The sequence below is a fragment of the Schistocerca gregaria genome, chromosome 3, assembly GCF_023897955.1.
Source record: "Schistocerca gregaria isolate iqSchGreg1 chromosome 3, iqSchGreg1.2, whole genome shotgun sequence".
Classification (NCBI taxonomy): domain Eukaryota; kingdom Metazoa; phylum Arthropoda; class Insecta; order Orthoptera; family Acrididae; genus Schistocerca; species Schistocerca gregaria.
In genome coordinates this window covers 515,707,715-515,734,856 of record NC_064922.1, presented here as the reverse complement: position 1 = coordinate 515,734,856, position 27,142 = coordinate 515,707,715, and the positions used below count along the sequence as shown (strand labels likewise).

General features: G+C 41.9%; 1 protein-coding gene across 2 annotated transcripts in view; it reads left to right on the top strand.

Moving 5' to 3' along the window:
* The first annotated feature begins 917 nt into the window (after positions 1–917).
* LOC126354034 (probable sodium/potassium/calcium exchanger CG1090) overlaps positions 918–27,142 on the top strand; it is a 448,803-nt gene continuing 422,578 nt past the window's right edge. Inside the window, exon 1 of one of the 2 annotated variants that reach the window (XM_050003369.1) lies at positions 918–1,187. The gene's annotated coding sequence lies outside the window, so the exon portion shown is untranslated. The remainder of the gene's footprint in view (positions 1,188–27,142) is intronic. The other variant, XM_050003370.1, reaches the window with a different exon arrangement.

Sequence of the window (27,142 nt, the reverse complement as noted above, 5' to 3'; positions counted from 1 at the left end):
TTTTCTGTAGAAACTGTAAAACCACTATCTAATTATTATTTTGCGGCGTTTGTTATGTGTGCAAGTTGCCTGTTTTTATGACGAAAATCTCCCTGCACTTCTACAGCATCAACTGTAAAATAACAAAAGTATCTAATTTAGACAAGAAGAGAACAGAAGCTTGAGAAATGTGGTGCTACAGAAGAATGCTAAAGATTAGATGGGTAGATCACGTAACTAATGAGGAGGTACTGAATAGAATTGAGGAGAACAGGAATTTGTGGCACAACTTGACTAGAAGAATCAGTTGATAGGACATGTTCTGAGCCATTAAGGGATCACCAAATTAGTATTCGAGGGCAGCGTGGAGGGTACAAATCGTAGAAGGAGACCAAGAGATGAATACACTAACCAGATCAAGGAGGATGTAGGGTGCAGAGATATGCTATGTATCATTAAAGGGCTAACATGGTGTGAGCAACTGAAGATAGCAATATTCAGCCGAATTCCGTCACCTCAATCTGTTTTTGGTATGAAAAATGAGTGAAACAAAAAGGTTGGCCGTTTTCTTTAAGAGAGATCCTATCCGGAGTTGTATTCTCAAGCGGGCGTGTACGGAATATTGATCACTCTTCTTGTTCCGCTAAAAAAAGACATTTCACTACTTCGACCTTCCAAAGAAAGTAAAGAAATGAACGAATAGCAATACCTGTTACTCCTAACATCTGAAGCTTCTTTTGAACGTGAGATGTGGACCGCTATTGGTAGTTAACTGCGAGGAAGATAATGATACCGCAGAGCCCACTAGAAGATTAGCGATTAGAAAGAAGCGCGATAGTTGAGGCAGAAATGGAGAGGTAATAAAAAGAACAGCGCGGAGCTTAGTGTAATGACGCTTGCCGCTCGTACACAACTGGGACCGGCGCCGGTGCGACGTCGTAGAGTAGAGGAAGCTCCGACTGTGGCTGTTTCCCTCCTTCCTTCCTTCCCTGCTTCGCTTCTGCTGATCCGGCGCTCCGAGCCCGAACGTTGCGCATGCGCTGTGCAGCGGCAACAGTTGAATGCGGATCGGCGCGAGCTGCGAGGGGGCTGTCCAGTCTGCTTGGCCACACACAGCCTGCCGCAAGCGGAACTTGCGTTGCCTCTGACTTCTGCCGCGACGTTCTCGCGTCCCTCTGCAACGGTTTCCGATTGCGCCACCTCGAGCGGTAAGTGAGCTTCAGCCGGCTCTACGACGCTTACTGTGTTTTCTATCCGTAGCGTAAAGCCTGTTACCGGAGGAGAGCGCGGCGGCCTGGTTCATTCTCGAACCAGCAGCTCTGTGTTTTGTCACCCACTGGGCGCTTATCTGCTTCCGCTTAATGCAGTGCGACGTCTTTCGCTACCAGTACCTTGCTAATTCCCAAGCCGCAGCTGTCCAGTCATAATCGTGTACTGCCAGCTGTAAAGAGATTGAACTCGCCCGTGTGGGTGCGTCACGTGCTCGTACACCGACGACGTTGCTATCGACAAAATTTCTGCGACACAGAGTAAGTGTACGAAGTGCTGTTGGTCTGGAAACCTGTGTCGTGTATGCTACAAATATATTGTGCAGCAATTAACAGCATTGACAGTACAAAGGGCAGAATTATCTTGTACTCTCACTGCAAGCCCGTAAAATGTCAACATTTTGCCTAAGTTTCTTCCGTTCGATCCTGCGAGCAAAAATAATTAAGGAATTCATAGTTTGTGTGGTCAAGGTTGAATGTTGTGAATTAGTTTTAGACGCTGTTTATGGTATATATTGATATTCGAGAGTAAAGCATATACTTTTCAGCATTAAATGATCAAAAATATGACAATGTCTTACATCAAATATTGTTTAGAAAATATACATTTCAACCTCGTTTTTTAGATAAGAGAATTATTCAAGTTTCACACTTATTAGGTTTGGTGATTGGGAACGAAAGAACTGTGGACTATTACTCGCACTTGGGGACTACATTTGTGACCAGTCACGCAGAGGTTAAAAATATATGAAACGTGTCCGTTCCATAGGGTTCTATAATGACGAAGATAATATTTAATAAATAATTTGCTTCATAAACTTCATCAATATTCGACGAATAATATGTATTGTCTTGCACTTTTCATTTTAGGTAATTCTGGAAACGAAAAAAACATTGATTTAAATGAAAAATTGTATTTACAACTGTCGAAAAAAAATGGTTCAAATGGCTCTGAGCACTATGGGATTTAACACCTATGGTCATCAGTCCCCTAGAACTTAGAACTACTTAAACCTAACTAACCTAAGGACAGCACGCAACACCCAGTCATCACGAGGCAGAGAAAATCCCAGACTCCGCCGGGAATCGAACCCGGGCGCGGGAAGCGATACAACCGTCGAATCATAAACTTACGTTTTACTGAAAAATTTGGTTTTCAGTTCCCACATTGTGTTTTCCAGGTCAAAGACAGCTTGTATCCCGATGTGGTGATTGAAAAAAAAAAATCCACTAAATATGGTTGTGTTTCGGTGCATATTCGTTATTCAAACGGACTAGCGCTCAAAATGTGGATGTCGACAACTAGAAACTGTACCTCCTTCAAATTGTTGATTTTGCAGATATTGGTAAAGTAATGTACGAAAACACTGTTCTTCTTCCAGAGGTGAATCAGAGTTTCAAAGATCTGAAGATCGTCGCCAAACGGTAATACGGGGAAGCACCCAGTCTAGGAAGAATTTGCATGTTGTGGATGTGGGGGGCCCTATTTTGCAGTAAGGGAGCCCTTTTGGAGGAAGATCTTACGCGTCATTTCGTATGCCACGTTGAGGGGAAAAGCTGTCGTGGGTGACACTAATGGCACGAAGGGCAGGCGAAGATGTGTGGTGGGTGATCCAGGCTGGCTTTCTCGACACTGCCGGGGAGTATAGTATTCTGTCTTCTTGTGTTGACGGGGGCGCGGGACTCGCGTTGTATCGATTAACCAGACCTGCCGAGACAGTTACTGTGGCTGGCGACATTCCACCAATAGTACAGCGCCTCGCTGTTCCGAGCAGAAAGTATCGGTTTAGGACTCGTCTGTCCTTGCGACGGTACTTCTGCAATGCTGCTCGAGAGACTGCGTGCTTTAGCTGCTACAAGGCTTTCTGTTGTTCGGTATACAAGTAGTATTGCACATTCACGCCGCTTTCAAGTACCACAGTTATTAATCTTGTCGCTGTACAGCAATGCAGATCCTCCAGTTCTTCCTTGATCTACCGGTCGTTAACGGCCGTTGTCTTTTGTGTCACCGGAAACACTTAACATTTCTTCGTTGATTTTCATACATATTCGTATTTCATTGTTTGTTCGTCATGGTCCTGATCGTGTCAGACAGTAATAGCAAGCGCATCTTGGGTTCAAAATGACCAATTTCAAATACACACATTCAGAGGTCTGCTGGAACATGGTCGCTAGTACAGCCGTAACAGTCCACTTGTCATTGTGTTCTAAATAATTGTAGCTCTTCCGTATTTGGCTATTGTACTTTTGCAACTTTCTCTAGTACACTTAGTTTCATTTTCACTGGACAGTCTCCCGTATTTTGTGTTAATTACTCAAGATTCATCAAAACTCGCACTATCCTTGATAGCATTTTTTTAATTTTATTTATTTATTTATTTATTTATTTATTGCTGAAAATTAAATGACAAGTTCCTGTTGATCGTGTTAAAACGACATCTTTTATACGATTTATGCGCTAATGCAAGACGATGAAAGAAGTTTGTCACTTAATTTTCAATGCGTTTGCCGTTTGTTCTCAAACTCACGTCGTTGCTAATTTCTTTAAGCATGTTTAGCGAACATAATCGTTTCTTCTTTTAGAGAAGTAGCTTGTCGCACCTCAAGTACTACCGTTCGGTTGATATGAAAAATAAAATGAAGACGGAATGTGTGAGAGGTTGAGAAGTAGAAGGAGGAGGAGCAGTTTTGATGTTGAAGGAAAAAAGAAAACTTCTCAAATGGCTGTGAACAGTATGGAACTTAACATCTGAGGTCATCAGTTCCTTAGAACTTAGAGCTACTTAAACCTAACTAACCTAAGGACATCACACACATCAATGCCCGAGGCAGGATTCGAACTTGCGACCGTAGCTGTCGCGCGGTTCCAGACTGAAGCGCCTAGAACTGCTCGGCCACATCGGCCGGCAAGAAAACTTCTAAAGAAAATCATTCTGTGTTCAAGGTACAAGCTGTACATAGCGCTCATAATGCAGCAACACTTAATTAAATAAGCATTATGTTATGTAGGCTGTAAACAGAGACGTTCTACGTTGCGATACTGTGTAGTAAAAATTACTTCGTGTGAATTAGGTTGCAAGGCTGATGTGGCAGATGTCAGTTTATGAGTATTCACTAACTGTGGTGGTCTCGCGGTTCTAGGCGCGCAGTCCGGAACGGTGCTACTGCTACGGTCGCAGGTTCGAATCCTGCCCCGGTCATGGATGTGTGTGATGTCCTTAGGTTAGTTAGGTTTAAGTAGTTCTAAGTTCTAGGGGACTGATGACCACAGCAGTTGAGTCCCATAGTGCTCAGAGCCATTTGAACCATTTTTGAACTAACTGGAATAAATAATAGTGAAGTGATTGTGGGAAGAGCATTCACTGTCGTTCTAATAAAACGAATGACGTGGCACTGTTTTAAAGAAACTGGTCTTGTATTTGGGAGGGTGGAGGTTCCAGTCTTCATCAGGCCATCCTGATTTGGGTATGTCTTATTTTTTTTTTTTACGTAATTTATTTCCCTCGAATGCCGCAATGATTCCTACTGCTGCATAAGGCCACAGCCGACTAACTACTCATCCTTCCCAAACTAATTCTGTAAACATGTTGTTGCCTGTACATATGAGTTATGTAACTTTTAGTGTTCTTAAAATATAATACGACAAGACGTCCAATTCTCTAGGAAAAGTGATCTACCGATGAGTACTACTACTATTACTACCTATTCTGCTACTGTTACTGCTATTGCTATTACTATTACTGTACTTCAGACGCTGATCCCTGTAAGCGTTGTAATACGAACAAAACCATGAACTTTCGACATTCTTCTGCCTGTTCAACGTTTTATTTGCGGTTTTTTTCGAATGCTGATATCTTCAATCAGTTCTAGAAGTAATTTGTTAATGAATTGAAACGAGAACTGAGTGTATTTGCCACTTTTCCGAAATAGCTTTAATCCGTAAGGAAGTACTTTAAGCACCACGGCAGTATCAGTGATTACAAACGCTACATGAGCCACAGACGGAACCGCGCGACTGCTACGGTCGCAGGTTCGAATCCTGCCTCGGGCATGGGTGTGTGTGGTGTCCTTAGGTTAGGTAGGTTTAAGTAGTTCTAAGTTCTAGGGGACTGATGACCACAGATGTTAAGTCCCACAGCGCTCAGAGCCATTTTTTGAGCCACAAGCTACGAGAAATGTCACAACGTTTATGAGATCCGTAATGCCGCATTTTATGCCCGCTAGTTCAGCTGGTACGAAATGACGCTGCAGTCAGAATAACTAGTACTTGAGGCGAAGTTGCAATGAAGTTCAACGAAAGGAACGAAACCAGTCCGTGTATTTGACTCGTGTAGCTGTATCCTTGTTTGCTGGGTTGTGACCCAGATAAGAAAGTTCTGGATGGCTGATTGAAACATAACAACACATTAAATTGTAAGGACAGTTTCCATGTTTCGCTTCTTTGTTTGGTTCGATTGTTAGTGGGGATTATGTCATTGTATATAAAAATGAATGGCATTTTTATAGCAACGCCGCTGGAACAATTGTGATGATTACAGATCACTGATACCAGATGAAATGGTGCACTAGTAAGGGATTCGACTCACACTAAGGATGGAACGGGGTCAAATCACTGTCCATCTGTCCCGATTTAGGTTTTACCTTGTTTCTCCTAAATAACTTCGAACGTTCTAAAAGAAGGTCACTGAACAAAGCAGCTATCCACCGACGTTTATATTAAGTAACATCGCAAATTGTTTTCTTATAGGTTTGTTACATTATGTAAGTTCGTTGCCTTACAAAAGACATACGACGGGACGTTCTCCGTAATACGTCAGTCCAGTGTTATTTGAAGGAGTATAATTGCCCTGTAATGTTAGTCTATGGATATCAATAGTGTTAGAAAGTAATAGAGCTATACATAACGATGAAAACATTGGATCCCTTTCTGAGCTATGACTTTTACAAAATATTTCACATTCTACTTGAAATATACAGATTCTTCGATGGCGGCGTGGATTAAGGTCTAATTTTATTTGGAAATATAATTATTACAACATAAATTATTGCAGGATCCGTGATTATTATTATCAATTAACAGCAAAAGTTTTTCAAAAAGAAAGTTAACTTGCCTTACAGTTGAAACGGACATCAACAGTGCCCTCGTATTATTGAAATAGTAAGAAGTAGATGAGAGTGGACGATCAAGAACGAAGTGCCCGTATTAAGAAGGGAGTAAGACAAGGCTGTAGCCTTTCGCCCCTACTCTTCAATCTGCACATCGAGGAAGCAATGATGGAAATAAAAGAAAGGTTCAGGAGTGGAATTAAAGTACAAGGTGAAAGGATATCAATGATACGATTCGCTGATGACATTGCTATCCTGAGTGAAAGTGAAGAAGAATTAAATGATCTGCTGAACGGAATGAACAGTCTAATGAGTACACAGTATGGTTTGAGAGTAAATCGGAGAAAGACGAATGTAATGAGAAGTAGTAGAAATGAGAACAGCGAGAAACTTAACATCAGGATTGATGGTCACGAAGTCAATGAAGTTAAGGAATTCTGCTACCTGAGCAGTATAATAACCAATGACGGACGGAGCAAAGAGGACATCAAAAGCAGACTCGCTATGGCAAAAAAGGCATTTCTGTACAAGAGAAGTCTACTAATATCAAATACCGGCCTTAATTTGAGGAAGAAATTTCTGAAGATGTACGCCTGGAGTACGGCATTGTATGGTAGTGAAACATGGACTGTGGGAAAACCGGAACAGAAGAGATCGAAGCATTTGAGATGTGGTGCTATAGACGAATGTTGAAAATTAGGTGGACTGATAAGGTAAGGAATGAGGAGGTTCTACGCAGAATCGGAGAGGAAAGGAATATGTGGAAAACACTGATACGGAGAAGGGACAGGATGATAGGACATCTGCTAAGACATGAGGGAATGGCTTCCATGGTACTAGAGGGAGCTGTAGAGGGCAAAAACTGTAGAGGAAGACAGAGATTGGAATATGTCAAGCAAATAATTGAGGACGTAGGTTGCAAGAGCTACTCTGAGATGAAGAGGTTAGCACAGGAAAGGAATTCGTGGCTTTTTTTTTTTTTGTGGATGGGACCCCTCCACGCCCACACCAACGTGGTGACCAAACCAAAAGTTCTACTGTCACCTCCGTAAACATGTTAGTTTCTTGAATCAGGCGTCACAGGATGCGGGCTGTGATGTTGTCCATGCGTCTGGGTAAGATTACTCATTAACATGGTCTATCGGGAGATAGAAGTGGTCGAAAACGATTGAAGGGTAGCGGTTGTAAGGGCAGAGGAAAAAAATTGCGGCGGGCCGCATCAAACCAGTCAGTAGACTGATGACCAAAAAAATGAGAATCAGAACGAACAATTTTTTTTCTACATGCGTTCCAGATTTTGAGATCCAAAAAGTAGCAAGTGCATCCTGCATTTTCCAATATGCATCTGTGTGTCCTCAAGTAACGAGAACGTGTCCGCGACATTTCACATAGTTAAGAAATACGACGGAAACAGCAATGTTTTGTCCATTGCAGACTAAGGAAATTCTCAAGATTCTACCGAAATACAGGTTACGTTGGAATGCCCACAACGAGCTCATTCGCCATCTCACAGAAGATTAGCACAAAATTCTCGAAACCAGGCATCGTTGAAAGAAGTAAAATACTTTCAACTCACGCGACTAGTTGTTGTCGTTCCAGTACAACCTGGAAATAACGCTCTAAAAACCATCCCCACCACCACCACCACCACCCCAATCACCGCCATCGTCAGGCGTTCACTACCGGATAAAGGCCTCCTGTACACTTTTCCATTCATTACCGTCGTCAGATGTAGGCATCCATGCAGTGTCCCTGGATGCTTTCTGACGTCATCCACCCACCTACGATTAGATCATCGTTTCGGTTTTTTGTTATCCCTTGTAATCCCAGCAAAGGACGTCCTAGGTCCATTTATATAATCTATTCATCTGAATGCGTGCGCGCTTGTGTGGATAGATGGGTGTATTCCAGCGCAAATCTGGCACGCCTGTAGGAATGTCAATAAAACCAGGGCCGGTTTAAAGCCCAAGCGACGCAACCGTTTGCGACTTAGCTACGAATGTGCGCTTACAAGCCGTCACTGGCTCCAGAATCAAATATTGTCCTACTTAGGACAAATATACACGAAACGTAGAGTCTTCACCTAATGGGGCTCAATTTTCGCTCAAGGCCTATATGTGCAAGGAATACAGAACTACTTCAGCACTGTACGCGTGGTGAAGGTAGTTTTTCAAAACCCGCGTTGATAAAGACATAACTAGAGTCGGCACTGTTTCAAAAACATATGTACAGGCTGTCAAATGGTTCAAATGGCTCTGAGAAGTATGGGACTTAATATCTGAGGTCACCAGTCCCCTAGAACTTAGAACTACTTAAACCTAACTAACCTAAGGACATCACACACATCCATGCCCGAGGCAGGATTCGAACCTGCGATCGTAGCGGTCGCGTGGTTCCAAACTGAAGCACCTAGAACCGCTCGGTCACATCGGCCGGCTATGGACTGTAATCTTCAACCATTTAAAGTGGTACCTTGAAGTCATTAGATTTAGGTTCTATTTTGACGGAGTTTGCTACGTTACAGGCTAGAAATATTTCAGTAGAATGTTTATGTTCAAAGAAAAACTTGTATCACATGTTCTGAAAAAACTGCACGAGTTCTATATGACTTTATTAATGAAATACTTCTCTTTCCTATCACACAAATATTTGCGCTTTGTTTGTAGTTGCATACATATCAAAGTTTGACCTTTTTTACCACTTTTCAACTACTTTCATGGTAAATTTTCTAAAATTTAAATATGTACTGGTGAGGTTTTTTCGTATGAAACGTACAATTTACAAAGTTAAGCAGTGTCTTATGATTAGCATCTCAATATAAAGCCAAATGATATTTTTTATTTCTGTCGCTCTTTTTCCGATGGAAAGTGAAATAATTTGTAAATTATGGTATTAACAAGTTCAATTATTGAATTTAAAAAATAACAAATTTTATACTTCCATTCTTTTTATTGAGTTTAACAGATGCAATTTTTTATTGAAAGTTGAACAATGGAATTGGTCTAGAGCTTTCTGCTTACACTAAAATCTTTTATTTATATCACGAATTACTTTAAATGGAAATGAATTATTCCTTGTTTTAGTATTTAGCAGTGGAATAAGGTTCACAAATTTATTTCTCTAACAGAGGAATGTCAATGTTGTAATTATTTTATAATAAAAAGGAACCTATATAGTCCATCACAAGATTTAGATTTATTTTCAAAGTCTTACCAAGAACTGAAGTAAAGGCAACTAATGTTCGAGTGTGTGTGGGAGGGGGGGGGGGGGGTGAGCGAGCGCCAAATGATATGTCGCTTGTGCGGAAGAATGATTTCGAACGGGCGCTGCGTAAAACATACTACACATTTATCGTCCTATCAGAAAAATCAGAAAATGTCTTCTGGGGAACACTTCTCTACTTTTTCCAGGATTTAGGTTACAAAGTGTGGCACATTTGGAGAAATTTCAAAAATTAATACTGTTAGACGTGTGTCTAACTAAATAAATAAAAATACTGCAGGAGTAAAACACCAGTAAGAAACGTGAGACTGATAGTGGTGACCTGGGTTCTATATGTAATAATAATCGATGATGTCTTTAATATAACATTGGTGCAGTTCATTAACCAGGTAATGCCAGTAATGAGCAGGTATAGAACACGAATCTGCATTCACTAAATACTGTGCCCGTATTGAAGCTCTAGGTTGCGTTTCGTGCTCTACGGCACGTCTCCAGGTGCTGACGTTACTTTTTCATCAATATCTGTGTGCAGTTTCTGATTGTTGCCCGCTGAACGACAAAATTGTCGTATTTTCTTTCTGCTAGTGGTGACTGTGCTAGATCCAGTACTTAATATCCGTGAAAATAAGAGACTGTTACTTAATGGTAACTGCATCAGCCTACTCTTTTCCCTGGCACAGGACCAGAGAAACTACACTGAAACACTGCTAAACGTCATGAGCTGTCCTGAGTATGAGGCGCCTGTGTGTCACACATTTCAAATAAATTAACAATGTGTCACGAAAATCAGATTTATGATCCACATTTTAAGCAAGTATTGTAAAACTAACGAAATAAGAATAACGGGAACCAAAGGACACTGATTTTGTAATTCAAAAGAATTAATTCTAATGAGCTACTTTCGTTTTAGTTTCTCGCAGAAACGTTTGTTGAGGCACATCTGAAGTTGAAAACGTTCTGGTTTTAACTTGACAAACCACGGGCATAACTAAATTGACAACAACTAGGAAGAAGGGTTCCTATAAAGTAAATTGAGTTTCTGGGTTAGTCAAATAAAGACTGCTATACGAATTCGGATTAGCTTCTTGGTTCTCAATGCCATTTGGTCCATATGGGTGAGTACATGCACGAAGGTAATTTGTTACGTAACACAATGGCGGGGCCCTACGCGAGATTGGTCAAGCGATGCACAAACGTCGCTAAATTACTCAGTTGAATGCACGACTTGAAACTGTTTCTCCGAATTGTATGTGCCAGCACCATAAAATAATCCTCTGTGCAAGAGCGATAGCGAAACATTTCTTTGATAAGGCTATCAGCAGTTGCCCGCTAATGTCTCACCACGCCATTCTTGCTGTCCACAAAAACTACACGTTCGCTTGTGCGTGATGTGTATCGACTAAGTCACTCATTCCTTACTTAAAGGAAAGGTGCTTCTGAATTTCTGCTGGACCATTCCACTGGCGTTAACTGTTTTAAAGACAAGAAAAAGATTTCAGTTTGGTTTCTACGAAACTTCGTTGAAATAAACATATTTTCAAAATTTTATCATTAAAAAATTAATAAACAGGATATTCACAGAGATAGAAACACGTTCAGAGCTAAAACTGTTTTCAGATCCAGTGACATGTTTTACTTCGCAACTATAAGTCATGGCTATTAACATTCATTTGTACGTGTTTTACTTGCAGCTCAGATGTCTAAAATTCATTCATTGAAAAGAGAAAATGAACTAACCTTACAGTGTAATATGAAATGTAAACTGTCTCATACCAATTTCATTTAAAATGTTCAATAAAACCTAGGTATCGTACTTACTTGCTTTGTTTTATACGAGCTTCGTATTTTCCAGCGTTACATCACAAACATAAAGGCTATTCAAAGTAACTTGGACATCCTTAATATATCATAAACGATTCATAACATCAAAATAAAGTTTACAACAAATGCTACTCTTCAAAGGAGTGTTTTTAGTACGATTAACCTACAGATTATTTCATTCGAAGACATATTGAAACTGCAATGATATTTTAAAATCGAAAGGATCAGCCTACTTCTGACAATCAATAGATCTTCAAGGAAATTGTATAATTATATAAAGTTTCACGACAATAGCCCAAATATAAATCAAAAGCGATGCCAAAGTTAATGAGCATAGAAGAGTTTGTCTCTGTTATTCAATTTCGTTGTGGAAATGAAATGGAATTGTACTGCGTTGCCAGCTTTTGGCAAGCACGAATAGGTGCTATATCACAAAATTGCACTTCTCAGGAACTCTCTTGTGCATTTCTAAAATTTGTTTTAGACAAATTATAGTTTCATCAACATGCCTCGAGGCGCCGTTAAGACCACTCAGAATATCGTGTTCCATCACTTGTATAAAATTCTTTCGTCACCTTCGCTTGTTTCTGCATTGTTATGCTGTTCATAAGACATGAGACACACCGCGAGTCTTTGTATTTCGAGCATCTGTTTATTAATTAGCACGCTAAGCAAAAACCGATGATAAATAAAATGTAATACTTTACACTATTGGAAGAACTTTATACCAAAAATATATAACCGGCCGCTTTCTCCTCTGTTAAGTTAAATTCCAGATATGTGAATATCAGATCGCAACAGTAAATTAAACTTTTTCATCTTTTGTTAACCGTAACGATTTTCACATGACATAAAAGCTTTATTCTTCATATTTTGGGGTTATCAAATGTCCGGTCAACATTGCGGTTATTAGAATTAACAAATACTCGATCGGCAAGTATGGAGCGAACTTTTCTTCTTCTTCAGAAATAATCGCGGCAATCTCCTTAAATGAATTAAAGTAATTGTGGGGACTCTAAATCAGAATGGTCGGAGGGGGATTTTAATCCAGGTCCTTCAACATGCGACTCCAGTGTCTCAGAATCTCACAACCGCCCTCGGCCAGTGAAATAATACGAAGTACATACGTGACATTTAGGATAAAAGTGCTGTTAAGTCCAAACATAGTTCCAATAATTTTGCCTCAAAGTTAAAAACTAATTAAAAATTAAGAACGTCCTTGTAGTTTCGTTTTATCTGATTTATAGAAAAAAGTTTTCTTATTATTCATCACACATCAAGAACTTATACTATATTGGTGTGCTAAACTTAAGGACGAAAAGTGACTTCCCTGTGAAGTGTCACTTACAAATAACGTAGCTCGACGGAACGGGGTCCAAACATTGAAAAAACTTTTACAGTTAGAGCAGAAGGTAACTGAAAGAAATATCCAGTGGAACGAACAGATGTGGCACTGTTACCCGAAGACAACAGTTACACTGAAGTCAACGCGGTGCTTGACAATCCTCTTGACATTACAAAAGGCGGTCCGTGGTTTTGGTAGCGTGTATGATCGCCATGGATGGCAATGCATCCTCTGCGACGTGCTTCCATACTGGCCAAAAGGTTCGCGTGGACATCTTGTTCTTGCGGATTGCGTTCCATCTCTCCACCAACCCCGACGTCTGCCCAACGCATCCCATCCGTGCTCAGTAGGATTACAGTCGGGGGAACGGACAAGCCGATCCATTCGCCGCATATAATCTCCTTCAAACAGCACTTCCACCTCCACTGTTCGATACGGTCGTTCATTGCCACCTATATAAGCGAAATCAGGGCCGACTGAATTCCTGGAAAGAGTCTCATAGGGGGAGTACAGCGTTATAATAACATGCACCAGTGATTGTACCGTGGTCTAAGAACTGGAGGCCAATAGGCGCATGCAACGTTACGCCTCCCCACACAGTGACACCTGGGCCAACAATACGATCATGAAACTTCCTGGCAGATTAAAACTGTGTGCTTGACCGAGAATCGAAATCAGGACCTTTGCCTTTCGCGGACAAGTGCTCTACCAACTGAGCTAACCAAGCACGACTCACGCCCCGTCCTCACAGCTTTACTTCTGCCATTACCTCGTCTCTTATCTTCCAAACGTTACAGAAGTTCTCCTGCGAACCTTGTAGAACTAGCACTCCTGAAAGAAAGGATATTGCGCAGACATGGCTTAGCCACAGCGTAGGGGATGTCTTCAGAATGAGATTTTCACTTTGCAGCTGAGTGTGCGCTAATATGAAACTTCCTGGCAGATTAAAACTGTGTGCCGTTGTGTTTGATGCCGTTAACGGACAATCTGCTTTCTGCAAGCCACGTTATGATACTGACCACCACCTTACTTCTTTTATGTCACCTATTATATCTTTTATTATGTCACAAATTATATCTTTCTAACTTATACTTGTGTCATATGTCAGTACAAAAATGTTTGGGTTGTCTGTCATGTTCATTGGCAGGTAACTGATGCATTTCAAGAAAGGTTGTGGATCAAGAACAGAATCCTATAGACACGGAACTCTTTCCACCATTTGGAGCATTAAGGATAGATGAAGAAAATTTCCCTGGTTGTTGTCTGCGAATACTCGTTCCCCAGATACAAAAGAAACCACTAATGACCTTTATCACAAGTTTCATGCACTTACAGTTAAAATTTAAGCGAAAGTATGAAGTGTTCTACGCAATCGGACATTATTGGTAAATTAAAGAAACACTCACTTTCAGTTTAATTAAATCACTGACGTGAAATGAATGACGTGAATGGGCGAGAAATCACTGAAGATGCGATGACATTAAACAATAATAGTGAAAGTGCTTCTTCTGCGATGTAATCTTCAACTTTTATTTTGTCCTGTAAGTGTGTTCGACAAACATAGGATGACATAGCTTTTCCTCCCGAAGATCATTTCCTGAAACCAAGCATTACAACAAATTATGAGTACTTAGATGTATTATTATCCTTTTACACCATGCTCTTCTTATAAATCTTTGGAAACACTCATAATGAAGAAATCACATCGCAATTGTCAGCATTATCTCTTTCTACATTTCATGGACCTTGCGGCAGTGACGTGGTTTGCATGCCTCAACGGTACATATCGCCACGTCGTACGTGCAATCTAATCTATGAAGAGGCCAGACTAAAATATAGTGCCTGATGAGGGACAGCAGCGTTTTCAGTAACTCCGGGAGCAACACTGTGGATAATCGACTGTTGTTACCTTAAAACATTAAACCAAATGGCTTTGGTACGTTGGCTGCAGATAGTTGAAAGCTAGGGAGACTACAGCCTTATTTTCTCCGAGGGGATGCATAATTTAATGGTAATGGGAATCATCTTGGATAAAATATTTTGAGGTAAAGGAGCCCCCATTCGGATCTCCGAATGGGGACCACGCAGGCTTGTTTCCTCAGCAGACACAAAACCGATGTTTTTCGGGTCGGAGCGTGGAACTTAAATTCCATGACCAGATAGGTACGTAAGATCATGAAAACAGAAACGAATAAGATGAAGTAATTAATAGTGGTAATTAGTGAAGTGCGGTGGTAAGAAGAGGAAGACTTCTGGTCTAGCCAGTACAGGGTTATCAACACAAACTCAAACAGGGACAACCTTGAGGTAGATCTAATAATAACTAAGAAAATGAAGATGCGGATGAGCTAGCACGAACAGCTTGATGATTTCATTGTCATATCCAGAGTAAACACAAATCCGAAAACGATGAAGCACTTGAAAGAATATACGATGAGATTAATTATCAGACCTTTAAGGAAGTCGCAAACTTAATAGACAGCAATTTAGGGCCAGATTTTTTACTCCAAAATATTCCCACGTACAGTCATGAACTCTGACCATGATTTATCTGTCACGAAGAAGAATCTGAAGAAATTGCAGAAAAGTACGAAATTAAGGAGATGGAATAATTTAAAAGAACTAGGCGTGGTCGAGAATTTCAAAGGGAGCGTTAGACAACAACCTATTGAAATAGGCATCATGAACACAATAAAAGACGAATGAGTAGCTTTGAAGACTACATAAGCAAAACGATGAGGTCCAGTAGAAATTCTTGGATAACTCATGACATGTTGAATTTGAGATGAAGATAAAACGGGAAATATGATACAACGAGAAAAGTTTGACAGAGTTGTGAATGGTCTAAGGAGAAATGACGCACCTAGGGTAGACGACGTTTCCTCAGAATTATTGGGATCCTTGACTAAGAAAACCGCTACAGAATTATTCCATAGATGATAATAGGTGTGAATATTTCCAAGTAAGTCATGGTTGCAAAATACTAACCCGAATTATTTATGGAAGAATGGGGAAACTAGTAGAAGCTGAACTGTCAGTAGATCATTTTGGCTTCCAGTGAAATATAGGAATCTTACGACTTAGCTTAATAAATAGGTTAAAGAAAGGCAAACCCATGTTTATAATATTTGTAGATTTAGGAAAAGCTGTTGACAATGTCGAGTGCAAGACACTCGTTTAAAATTTGAAGTTCACATGAATACAATACAGGGAGCAAAAAGGTTATCTACAACTTGTACAGGAACCAGATTGCATTCTAAGGTGATGAAAGAGCCGGTGGCTGAGACGTAAATGAAACGTGTTACAGTGCATACCCCATGTTATTACACCTCTACATTGAGAAACCGTAGAGGAAACCATGGAAAAATTTGGAAAGGAAATTGAAGTTCAGGGAGGAGAAATAAGAAATTTGAAGTTTGCCGATGACATTGTAAGTCTGTCGAAGATGGCTAGGGAACTGGAAGATCAGATGAATGGAGGATCTGCAGCGAATTGACGCATGGTGCACGGAATGGCAATTGAATCTCAATGTAGCGAAGTGTAATGTGATGCGAATACATAGAAAGATAGGTCCCTTATCATTTAGCTACAAAATAGCAGGTCAGCAACTGGAAGCAGTTAATTCCATAAATTATCTGGGAGTACGCATTAGGAGTGATTTAAAATGGAATGATCATATAAAGTTGATCGTCGGTAAAGCAGATGCCAGACTGAGATTCATTGGAAGAATCCTAAGGAAATGCAATCTGACAACAAAAGAAGTAGGTTACAGTACGCTTGTTCGCCCAATGCTTGAATACTGCTCAGCAGTGTGGGATCCGCACCAGGTAGGGTTGATAGAAGAGATAGAGAAGATCCAACGGAGAGCAGCGCGCTTCGTTACAGGATCATTTAGTAATTGCGAAAGCGTTACGGAGATGATAGATAAACTCCAGTGGAAGACTCTGCAGGAGAGACGCTCAGTAGCTCGGTACGGGCTTTTGTTGAAGTTTCGAGAACATACCTTCACCGAAGAGTCAAGCAGTATATTGCTCCCTCCTACTTATATCTCGCGAAGAGACCATGAGGATAAAATCAGAGAGATTAGAGCCCACACAGAAGCATACCGACAATCCTTCTTTCCACGTACAATACGAGACTGGAATAGAAGGGAGAACCGATAGAGGTACTCAGGGTACCCTCCGCCACACACCGTGAGGTGGCTTGCGGAGTACGGATGTAGATGTAGATGTAGATGAATAGATAGTGTCTTCTAACTGGCTATAAAATGATTATCAACAAAATTAAAATGAGAATAATTTGAGAGGCAAAATAACTAACGACGACTGAGGTAGAGAAAATATAAAATTCAAACTGGCAACAGCAAGAAAAGCGGTTCAGAAAAAATTAATTTGTTAACTCCGAGTGCAAATTTAAGTTTTAGAAAAACTTTTCTCAACGATTTATATGGAGTGTAACCTTGTATGGAAGTGAAACGAAAACATTAAGCAATTTAGAGAACAGAAGCTTTCTAAATGTGGTGCTACAGACGAATTCTGAATAACTAATGATTTGTCTGTTGTGGTCTTCAGCCGGAAGACTGATTTGATGCAGCTCTTCATTCTACTCTATCCTGTGCAAGTTTTGTCATTTCTGAATAACAGCTGCAACCTGCATCCTTCTGAATCTGCTTACTGCATTCATCTCTTGGTTTCCCTTTAGGACTTTTACCCACCACACTTCCCTCCCGTACTAAACTGATCCCCCGATATCTCAGAATGCGTCCTGTCAATTGATCTCTTCTACTCAGGTTGTGCCACAAATTTGTTTTCTCCCCAATTCTATTTAGGACCTCCTCTTTAGTTACGTGATCTAACTACCTGATCTTCAGCATTCTTTTGTAGCACCACATTTCAAAAGCTTCTAGTCTCTTCTTGGCTGAAATGTTTATGTCCATGTTTCACCTCCATTCACGGCTACACTCCATACAAATACTTTCAGAAAAGACTTCCAGGCTGTGCACCGGGCCATGTGAAGACTTAATCTGAGTGGATTGCGACAGGGAGTTTCCCACGTATGAGAAGTCGTAGGGTCAGTATTGCCTCCCGTATTCCTACATTTCTCCAGTATCCAAACTGGTCGTCACCGAAGTTTTTCCATTCTTCTATAAAGAAATAGTGTTAGTATTTAGCAACCAAGACTTATTAAAACAGATAGTTCAGTAACATTCATACCTGTCAGGACTTGATTTCTTTGGAATTAGAATTATTATATGCTTTTTGAAGTGTGAAGGTGTTTTGCCCTGTCATACATCCTGCAAACCAGATCTAAGAGTTTTGTCATGGCTGGCTCTCCCAAGGCTACCTGTAGTTCAGTAGTTTTTTCGGAATGTCGCCTTAGGTCTTTCAGTGCTCTGTCAAATTCTTCTCGCAGTGTCATATATCCCATATCATTTTCATCTACGTCCTCTTCCATTTCTATGATATTGGCCTGAAGTACATCTTCCTTGTAAAGCCCTTACAGCCGTATCTCTTTTTTCCGAAGGTCGCTTTACTTTTCCTGTAGGTACTGTTTATCTTTCTTCTAGTGATATATGTTTCTAAATCCTTACATTTAGCGTCTAACCATTCCTACTTAGCCATTTTGCACTTCTTGACAGTCTCATTTTTTAGACTTTGTACTCTCTTTCGCCTGCTTCATTTACTGCATTTTTATATTTTCTCCTTTCATCACTGAAATTCAGTATGTTCTGTAGTATCCAAGAATTTATGCTAGGCCTTGCCTTTTTACCTATTTGACCTATTCTGCCTTCACTATTTCATCTCTGAAAGCTACCCAGTTGTTTTCTACTGTATTTCTTTCCCAGTTCTAATGCCACCTGTGAAGCTCTCGACAACCTCTGGTTGTTCCAAGTTATCCAGGCCCCATCTTCTCAAGTTCTTACCTTTTTGCAATTTCTGCAGTTTTAATCTACTGTTCATAACGAATAATTTGTGGTCAGAGTCCACATCTGCCCCTGGAAATTCTTACAATTTAAAATCTGGTTCCTAAATATCTGTGTAACGATTATATAATCAATCTGAAACCTTCCGGTGTCTCCAGGTCTTTTCCACGTATACGGCCTTCTTTAATAATTCTTAAACCAAGTGTTAGCAATGATTAAATTATGCTCTGTGCAAAATTCTACCAGGCTGCTCCAACCTTCATTCCTTTCCCCCAGTCCATATTCGCCTACTATTTTTCCTTCTGCACCTTCTCCTATCGAATTCCAGTCCCTCATCGCTATTAAATTTTCGTCTCCCTTAACTATCTAATAATTTCTTGTACTCTTCATTCATTTCTTCAATCTCTTCATCGTCTGCATATCTAGGCGGCACATAAACTAGTACCACTGTGGTGGGTTTAAGCTTCGTATCTATCTTGGCTACTACTATGCTCTTCACAGTGGCTTACCCGCGTTCCTATTTTCTTATTCGTTATTAACTATGCTTCTGCATTGCCCCTATTTGATTTTGTATTTGTAACCCTGTATTCACCTGATCAGGCATCCCGTTCCTCCTGATACTGAACTTCAACCTATCCATTTCCGTTTTAGAATTTTCTAACCTATCTTCCCCATTAAGGGATCTAACATTCCACGCTTCGATCCGTAGAATGCCAGTTTTGTTTGTCCTGCTGACGACAATCTGAGTAGACCTGTCCGGAGATTCAAATGGGGGACTATCTTATCTCCAGGATATTTTGCCCGATAGGATGTCGCCATCAATTACCCATACAATAGAGCTGCATGCCCACTGGAAAAATTACGGCTGTAGTTTCCCTTGGTCTCAGCCGTTCGCAGTACCAACACACTAAGGCCGTTTTGGCTGTTTTTCAAGGCCAGATCAGTCAATCATCCAGACTGTTGGGGGACTACTGAAAAGGCTGCTGCCGCTCTTCAGGACCGCATGTTTGTCTGACCTCTCAACAGATCCGTCTCTGTTGTGGTTGCACCGGCTTTCTGTATCACTGAGGTACGCAAGCCACCACACAAATGGCAAGGTCCTTGGTTCACGAGGGGAGGGGGGAGGGGGGGGGGTATTCAATCGAACTGGGCAGAAAAGAAACTTCTGATACAAAATAAGTAAAAGAAGGGATTGGTTGACAGGACTCATAAATGGAAATGCCAGTATGGCAAGGGAAATGTCTTAGAATATTGCTGCGCGGTGTGGGATCCTTACCAGGTGGGATTGACGGAGGACATCGAAAGGGTGCAAAAAAGGGCAGCTCGTTTTGTATTATCACGTAACAGGGGAGAGAGGGTGGCAGATATGATACGCGAATTAGGATGGAAGTCATTATAGCAAAGACGTTTTTCGTCGCGGCGAGATCTTTTTAGGAAATTTCAGTAACCAACTTTCTCTTCCGAATGCGAAAATATTTTGTTGAACCCAACCTACATAGGTAGGAATGATCATCAAAATAAAATAAGAGAAATCAGAGCTCGAACAGAAAGGTTTACGTGTTCGTTTTTCCCCCGCGCTGTTCGGGAGTGGAATGGTAGAGAGATAGTATGATTGTGGTTCGATTAACCCTCTGCCAAGCACTTAAATCCGAATTGCAGAGTAGTCATGTAGATGTAGATGTAGATGGAGGGAAGTGTGGGGAAGTAGAAATTGTAATGGGACGCTAAAGCAGACAGGTTGAAGTGGAGGCAGGCTGCAGTGGTTAAGCAGAGATATGCACAGAATAGACCAGCGAGGACGAAGTCTGGGAATTGGAAAGATATTAGCAACCTTTTTTTATTAATTACTTCATTGAAATTCCTTCAATCACAAGTAGCCGTTTAACTGAGCGGAGGTAGCTGTTATTGTTGTGGTGCTGCTGCTGCTGCTGCTGCTGTTGCGTTGCTGCGTGCTTATGACGAGCAAGGCTGCGGAAGTTGCAGCCGTGGCTGCTAGTGGTTCCCGGAAACAGGCCACAGGCACGCTCCGCTATAACACGTGAGCCTTATCGTGACTCAGCTGGTATTCACATAACGGCTTGTTCGTGTTCTTTCCAGCGGCAGTGCATCCGTTCTGCGGCCACAGCAATCGGAAAATCATGACGATTCCAGTAAGCTGTCCGATCTTCAAGCATGCGACCGACACGAGTTGTCAGTAGACGCTTCAGGTCACGCAAAACAGTTATTCGACTTCGAAGAATTAACGAATGTGCGATATTTGTAAGGTGGGCTGAAAATAGATAGTGCGTACCTCTAGATTTTTTTGTCCAAGTATTTAAGGCTGCGTCGAAGCCTGGGTCGTTTGAGACAGGCGCTAGCTCACTTGGAAAGGGAAAAGAAACGGTCGAGATTTTGTTAAAGAAATCGACGTGGTAGTTGACTGAAGTAAACTGGAAATAAGATTAGATCCCTAACAATGGCTTTTAAAATTGGTAGCTATACTCTCACGAGTAACTGAATCAGAGCCGGCCGCGGTGATCTCGCGGTTCTAGGCGCGCAGTCCGGAACCGTGCCACTGCTACGGTCGCAGGTTCGAATCCTGCCTCGGGCATGGATGTGTGTGATGTCCTTAGGTTAGTTAGGTTTAAGTAGTTCTAAGTTCTAGGGTACTAATGACCACAGCAGTTGAGTCCCATAGTGCTCAGACCCATTTTTGAACTGAATCAGAATGACCCTCTGACTAACTCATAGAATACTCTGTCGCCCTGACAAGGGCAGCGACACGTCGTGGTATGGACCCCTCGAAACACCAAAAGCCTTAGGGTTCATCCTGAATCATGACAGTTCAATCGCCACCCATTACTCGAGAATGTGACGAACCTTCTCTTTTCCGCGAATTGTTCATCTCGTTATTCGATGAATACCCCAGTTCAGATATTTACACAGCTGGCCCAAGAGATGACAGGACACGCTTCATCTTTCTATGCACCAAGAACATCCGGCAGCGCTCCTTGTCTAGTGTAAACTATATTTCCGGCGGAACTGATGGCCATCACCCGAGATCTTCACTAAATCCGTACCTTGTCACTTGAGTCTTTTCTGATCTGTAGTGACTCCATAAGCAGCCCACAGACTGTACCCCCTGTTGTTCCCAACATCCACAGGTAACGCACAATCAGGATCTTCTATTGGACCACCTTCACAACTGGAATTCCTCTATTTGCCCAGTCACGATGGAGTCATGGGAATCGATCTTGTGGAGCGATTTGCCAAGGAGACTGAAAATAAAGATACCGGGCAAGCAATGACCGAAAAGATCGCTGTGCCAAAATCTACGGATACCAGTCGGTGAATGCTGGCCTCTATTTTGACTGGACCAGAGGTGAGATTCTTCCCAAAAATCGGTCAGGGGCCTTAAGATGTCGCAATGTCGTTCTGAAATGGGTTGCTCCAATAAAATAAAAACTGGAAATTTAGACGGCTGAAGGTGTTTTGATTTTACGTTTTATATTGAACAGCTGAGGTACCGCGACCATCTGTATAAAGATGGACTTACAGTAAGCGAATTTCTTAATGTTACACAGACACAGCTTAAGTTTCAAAAAATTTGCGATTACAGTTCTTGTTCGAGTAACTCCAGTCTTTTCATCAGTAATTACTGAATTATTAAAAAGGAACCACCACGCAAGATCCTTCTCCTTCTCTGTTTGCCTAGAAAGTTAAAGAATTCGGACAGGGTGAGTGCTGATCGCACTCTTTTACTTGGTTCCTAAGTGAATGATGCTGGGAGCGGAAGCTTACAATCGGCACGTAGCACATTGGCTACTGAGACAAGCCTCTCCTTCTTTTCTCAGCTTGCTTATATCTCATAGAAGAAGCCAACATGTAATTGATTAATGCATCGCAGAAGTGACACAAAACTTGATGGGGAGTTGCTAGAAGTACCAGGTACAGCCTTTTCGCTCATTTCTGTAAATCATATCAACAACACTACGTACTACACAGCACACGGATCAACACTGTATTCAGAACGGTTACTTAATGTTATGGCGCAAAAAGCCTTTACTTAGCTAGTATTGGCAACGAGCGTGAACATTCCAGAGCGGCACGAAGTCAGCCGACTTCCACCTAACAGAGAGGAGCCAAGTAAAAGTATACAATCTTGACCTATCCTTGAACTTTTCTGAGGGCTTATTTCATTGGGCGCAGTTCACAGGGCACCGCACGACAAGCCCTCGTAGGTCTTCCGTCGCTTCGGTCTGACTCCTACGGCACCCTATTATGTTATATGTTCAGATTCTTTTGTAGTTTATTTGTAACATCTCCTACGCCTGCCATCATCAGTCTTTTCATTCCCCTTTACTTGCGTCTTAAAATGGAATCTTTTCTCCCATATTTCCGCCGTATCTTGTATTGAAGGACCGATCACCATAGCAGTTCCTTAAAAGCCCATAATCCTTGCATCCATCGACTACTGAAAGCGATACATTTCAGTTAGGTTCAAGCTATGCACATTTCGCCGATGACGTTCCAGATGTGCTCAATTCGACTGACATCTGCTGGCCACAGATACCACACAAGAATCCAAAGCACGCTGAAGGCTCGTCGAACCACTGTGATACTGCTTCATCGGTTCACGGGCGTCGCGTCGGATAATGTAGTGGAAGCTGCACAGTATTTGCACGACACAGCTGCTCGTCATCCTCAGGTGTTTACTGACCTGTTGCTGCAATGTCGCCAATATGTACGCTGACTCTAGAAAAGCGTGGGCGCCAGGGGTTGAGGTTATAACGTAATCGTAGATGAATCATAGAGAACGGCGGCGTCCAGTGGCCCCTGCCGGACAAACGGGCCACGGGCTTCTCATTCGCGACACTTGTGTGCGGACTTCGATTCTCCGTCTGTGTTGAATCGGATTCGTTCGTCTGCGGCCGACCATGCTTTAGTACGGCCAGTGCTGGTTCCAACCCCTTGCTGATTTGAAATACCGTGTCTCTCTACTAATACCAATTTCGACTGGTTCCTTAATGATGGAGTCCCAATACGTGAAAGCAGACGAAAGGATCTTTGTCCCTCCGTAGTTCATGCTGTGTCCCGAGTCAACACAGACGGAGAATAAAAGTCCGCACACTTAAACCGGGCGCCATTATTGAGCCCGCGAGCGCGCTTGGCCGCTATTTGCGACCATGCATTTCCCGCGTCGCGAGTGAGAAGCCCGTGGCCCGTTTGTCCCTCAGGGGACGCTGGATGTCGCCGTGCACTATGATTAGTTGATTCGTGTACGATGACGTTATAGCCGCAACCCTCGGCGCCTGCGCTTTTTAGCGTGTCTGCCTATGTATTGACGAGCCATTGAACCAACACGTCAGTAAGCACCTGAAGATGACGAGCACCTGTCTCGTCGAAACATTGTGCAGCTTCCACAACATTATCCGACGCGACGCCCGTGAACCGATGAAGTATTCACTGCGTCGGGAAAGTCTTAAACAACACACTGTGATACTGTTAGAAAGCTATGGGTGGCTTATGTGGTGCACTGGATGATTTTACTGTAGAATCCTGTATCGATCGCCAGTGAAAGAAGGTGGCTCCGTACCCCCTCATTCCATCCCATGCAAACATCCTGCACATGAGAGTGCCGAATCCATCAGGCGGAACCGTCCATTGTTAACAAAGGATGATACAAGAGCTTATGTGATTTTTCGAAGAACTCGTACCCTTCCACTAGCGTGAACAAAAATTTTCGCAATCATCGAGTCCAGGACGTCTTTTCCCACGCTTCCAGCGGTAAGTGGCAGTGCTCCCACGCCCATGCTAATCAGCGTAGCCTATGACGTGCTCTGAGAAGAGGTACTCCTGTAGAGTAAGTGAATCAGCTATCACTTGACGGGTGTCCTCTGATGGTTTGGCATGGCATGGGTAAGCTTAGGGACTGATGACCTTAGCAGTTAAATCCCATAAGATTTCACACACATTTGAAATTTTTTTGTGTTGTAAGTTTATTATGATCTAATCTATGCACAGCACGCTGCTGCAGTCTTGACACAGTGTGTAATTTAGAAAAATGTTCTAGGTTCACTAAACAATCATTGACCACTATTAAAGTCACTTTCCAGTAAATCTGCAGTCTGTTTCAGTATTAATGCCGTTGTCCCCGTTTACATCCAAGGCGCGTTCGATTATACCCGATGTACGCACTGTTTGTTTCTACATTAAATTCCACCCTTTAAACATTCGTTTTGTGGCACGTTGCATCCTTGTTTGCATGCATCACTTAATACAAAACGATACAGGTTTTACTGCGGTGTCCGACACACGTCGTCATTCATATCTGCTTGAACGATCCACAATCGGTAGCTACTTGCCCGCATTGCGAGCTATCAACTTATACGATAGAGCTACCGCTACAACTATTGTGAATGATGAAGAGTTTCAGAGAGAGTAACAATTTGAAATAACAAGATCAAACAGTTTTTCAAAGTCTGGATCTAAATCCATGCTGAGTTGTCCAATGCGATCAAAGACCAGTTATTGAAAAAGATTTTACACACCTAGAAATCTGGTATAAAACTCCCCGTTTTCTTCACTCAAAATTCAAGTATAACATGAACATCCGTTTCCTTTGTTTCAAGTAATGGATGACGGCAAGTTATATTTAATTTAGGTTGGAGAGGGTTGGGGGAGAGCGTGGGAGGGGAAGAGAAATGTGGCCTTCCCTCCCCGTCACAGCCGAATCGTGGATCCCTCCTTGTCGAAAATATCGGCTGATGAAATGTAATCGCAAGGTAAATAATTACGGACATTTTATTATTACGTTATAATGTATCCATTCCTCGACGGGCTAAAATGACATTAAAACATTTGTCTCTCCCTGTGCGGAAATCACGAAATGTGCGAGCGTAAGGTTGTGAACGCCGTGACACATAGAAGATTGTATCGGTCCTGCAAACGTGGTTGGATAGCTGAAGTTGCTAAGGCGACCGCTAGTGAAAAGCGGTAAATTCGGGTTCGAGTGCCGGTATGGCACAAATTGTCGTGTGTCGCAGACAGCTGATGTCAATCCGGATTCAGAAAATGCGAATCCGTTTCGTAATTATAACTGAAAGACTCTTCAAATTTTTGCATAAAAGCGGAATATAGCGCCGTCAGTAAATGGAAAATGATTCAGATAATTGTAACTAGATTTACGTCCAACAGAGAACGAAGAGTACAAAATCTGTGCCCCCTGAAAGGGCGCCAGAGTTGCCGATTGGGTTAAACCGTAATGGCGGCCTGATCAGTCCATTACCCGTGCAACACGGCCCGAGCAAAATTACTAGCGGCAGGGATTTGTGCAGCGGGGTACGTTAATACAGTGGGGCGCACCCCTCCACGGTTCGTCCTGATATCGACGTGGCCGCCGCCATTATGACTGACGTTATCGTTATTTGCGAGCGGCCGTGGTCGTTCCGCCAGGTGATTCACTTTCTGCTGCACCATGCCTTCTAAAGTCACTATCTTACCTCGCGGGACAGTGAAACTCTGTAGTTTGCTAAGTTATACGATGACAAAGGCTATGAGGATTTTTTTTTCTTTCGAGATATTACTATTTAAAGTGTATGAACGTAAACGAAAATTAGAGCAAAGTCCGTTTCCCGGGGAGGTAACATAATGGCACGGTTCAAATCCTTACGCGCTTCAGTTACTGTCCTTAGGAGCAGACCTACCTATTTTGATTAATATATGAATAAATATATTCATTAAGTCGGTTGAGTTTCTCTTTTTAAGGATCTTTGTCCATTCTGAACGGCCCGTAAACTGCATATTTGCAGAAGAATACAGGGTGAGCATAAAGCAATTCACGGATTACAAAAATTTGTTTCTAGGCAATTATCTGTAGCAGAGGGTACCCTGTATCACTACTATTTGTATCCTTTCGTGTTCCATCACAGACAGAACAAGGGAAAAATGGCTGTCTATATGCCTCCGATGATCCCTAATTTCTTGCATCTTATCTTCGTGGTTCTTACGCGTCTTATATGCGGTCACATTTACAGATGAACCACATTTTCCTAAAATTCTCCCAATAGCCGGCCGGTGTGGCTGAGCGGTTCTAGGCGCTTCAGTCTGGAACAGCGCAACCGTTACGGTCGCAGGTTCGAATCCTGCCTCGGACATGGATGTGTGATCCTTAGGTCAGTTAGGTTTAAGTAGTTCTAAGCTCTAGGAGACTGATGACCTCAGATGTTAAGTCCCATAGGGCTCAGAGCCATTTGAACCATCTCCAAATAATCCGAAGTCGACCACTCGGCTTCCTAACCACAGTCCTCACATACTCGTTCTATTTCATATCCATTTGCAACGGCATGCTCATATATTTAAACGAAGTGACTGTGTCAAGCAGTACACTACTAATGCTGTATCCGAAAATTACGGGTTCGTTTTTCCTGCCCGTCCGCATTAGCTCACATTTTGCTACATTTACAGGCAACTACCATTCATCACACGAACTAGAAATTT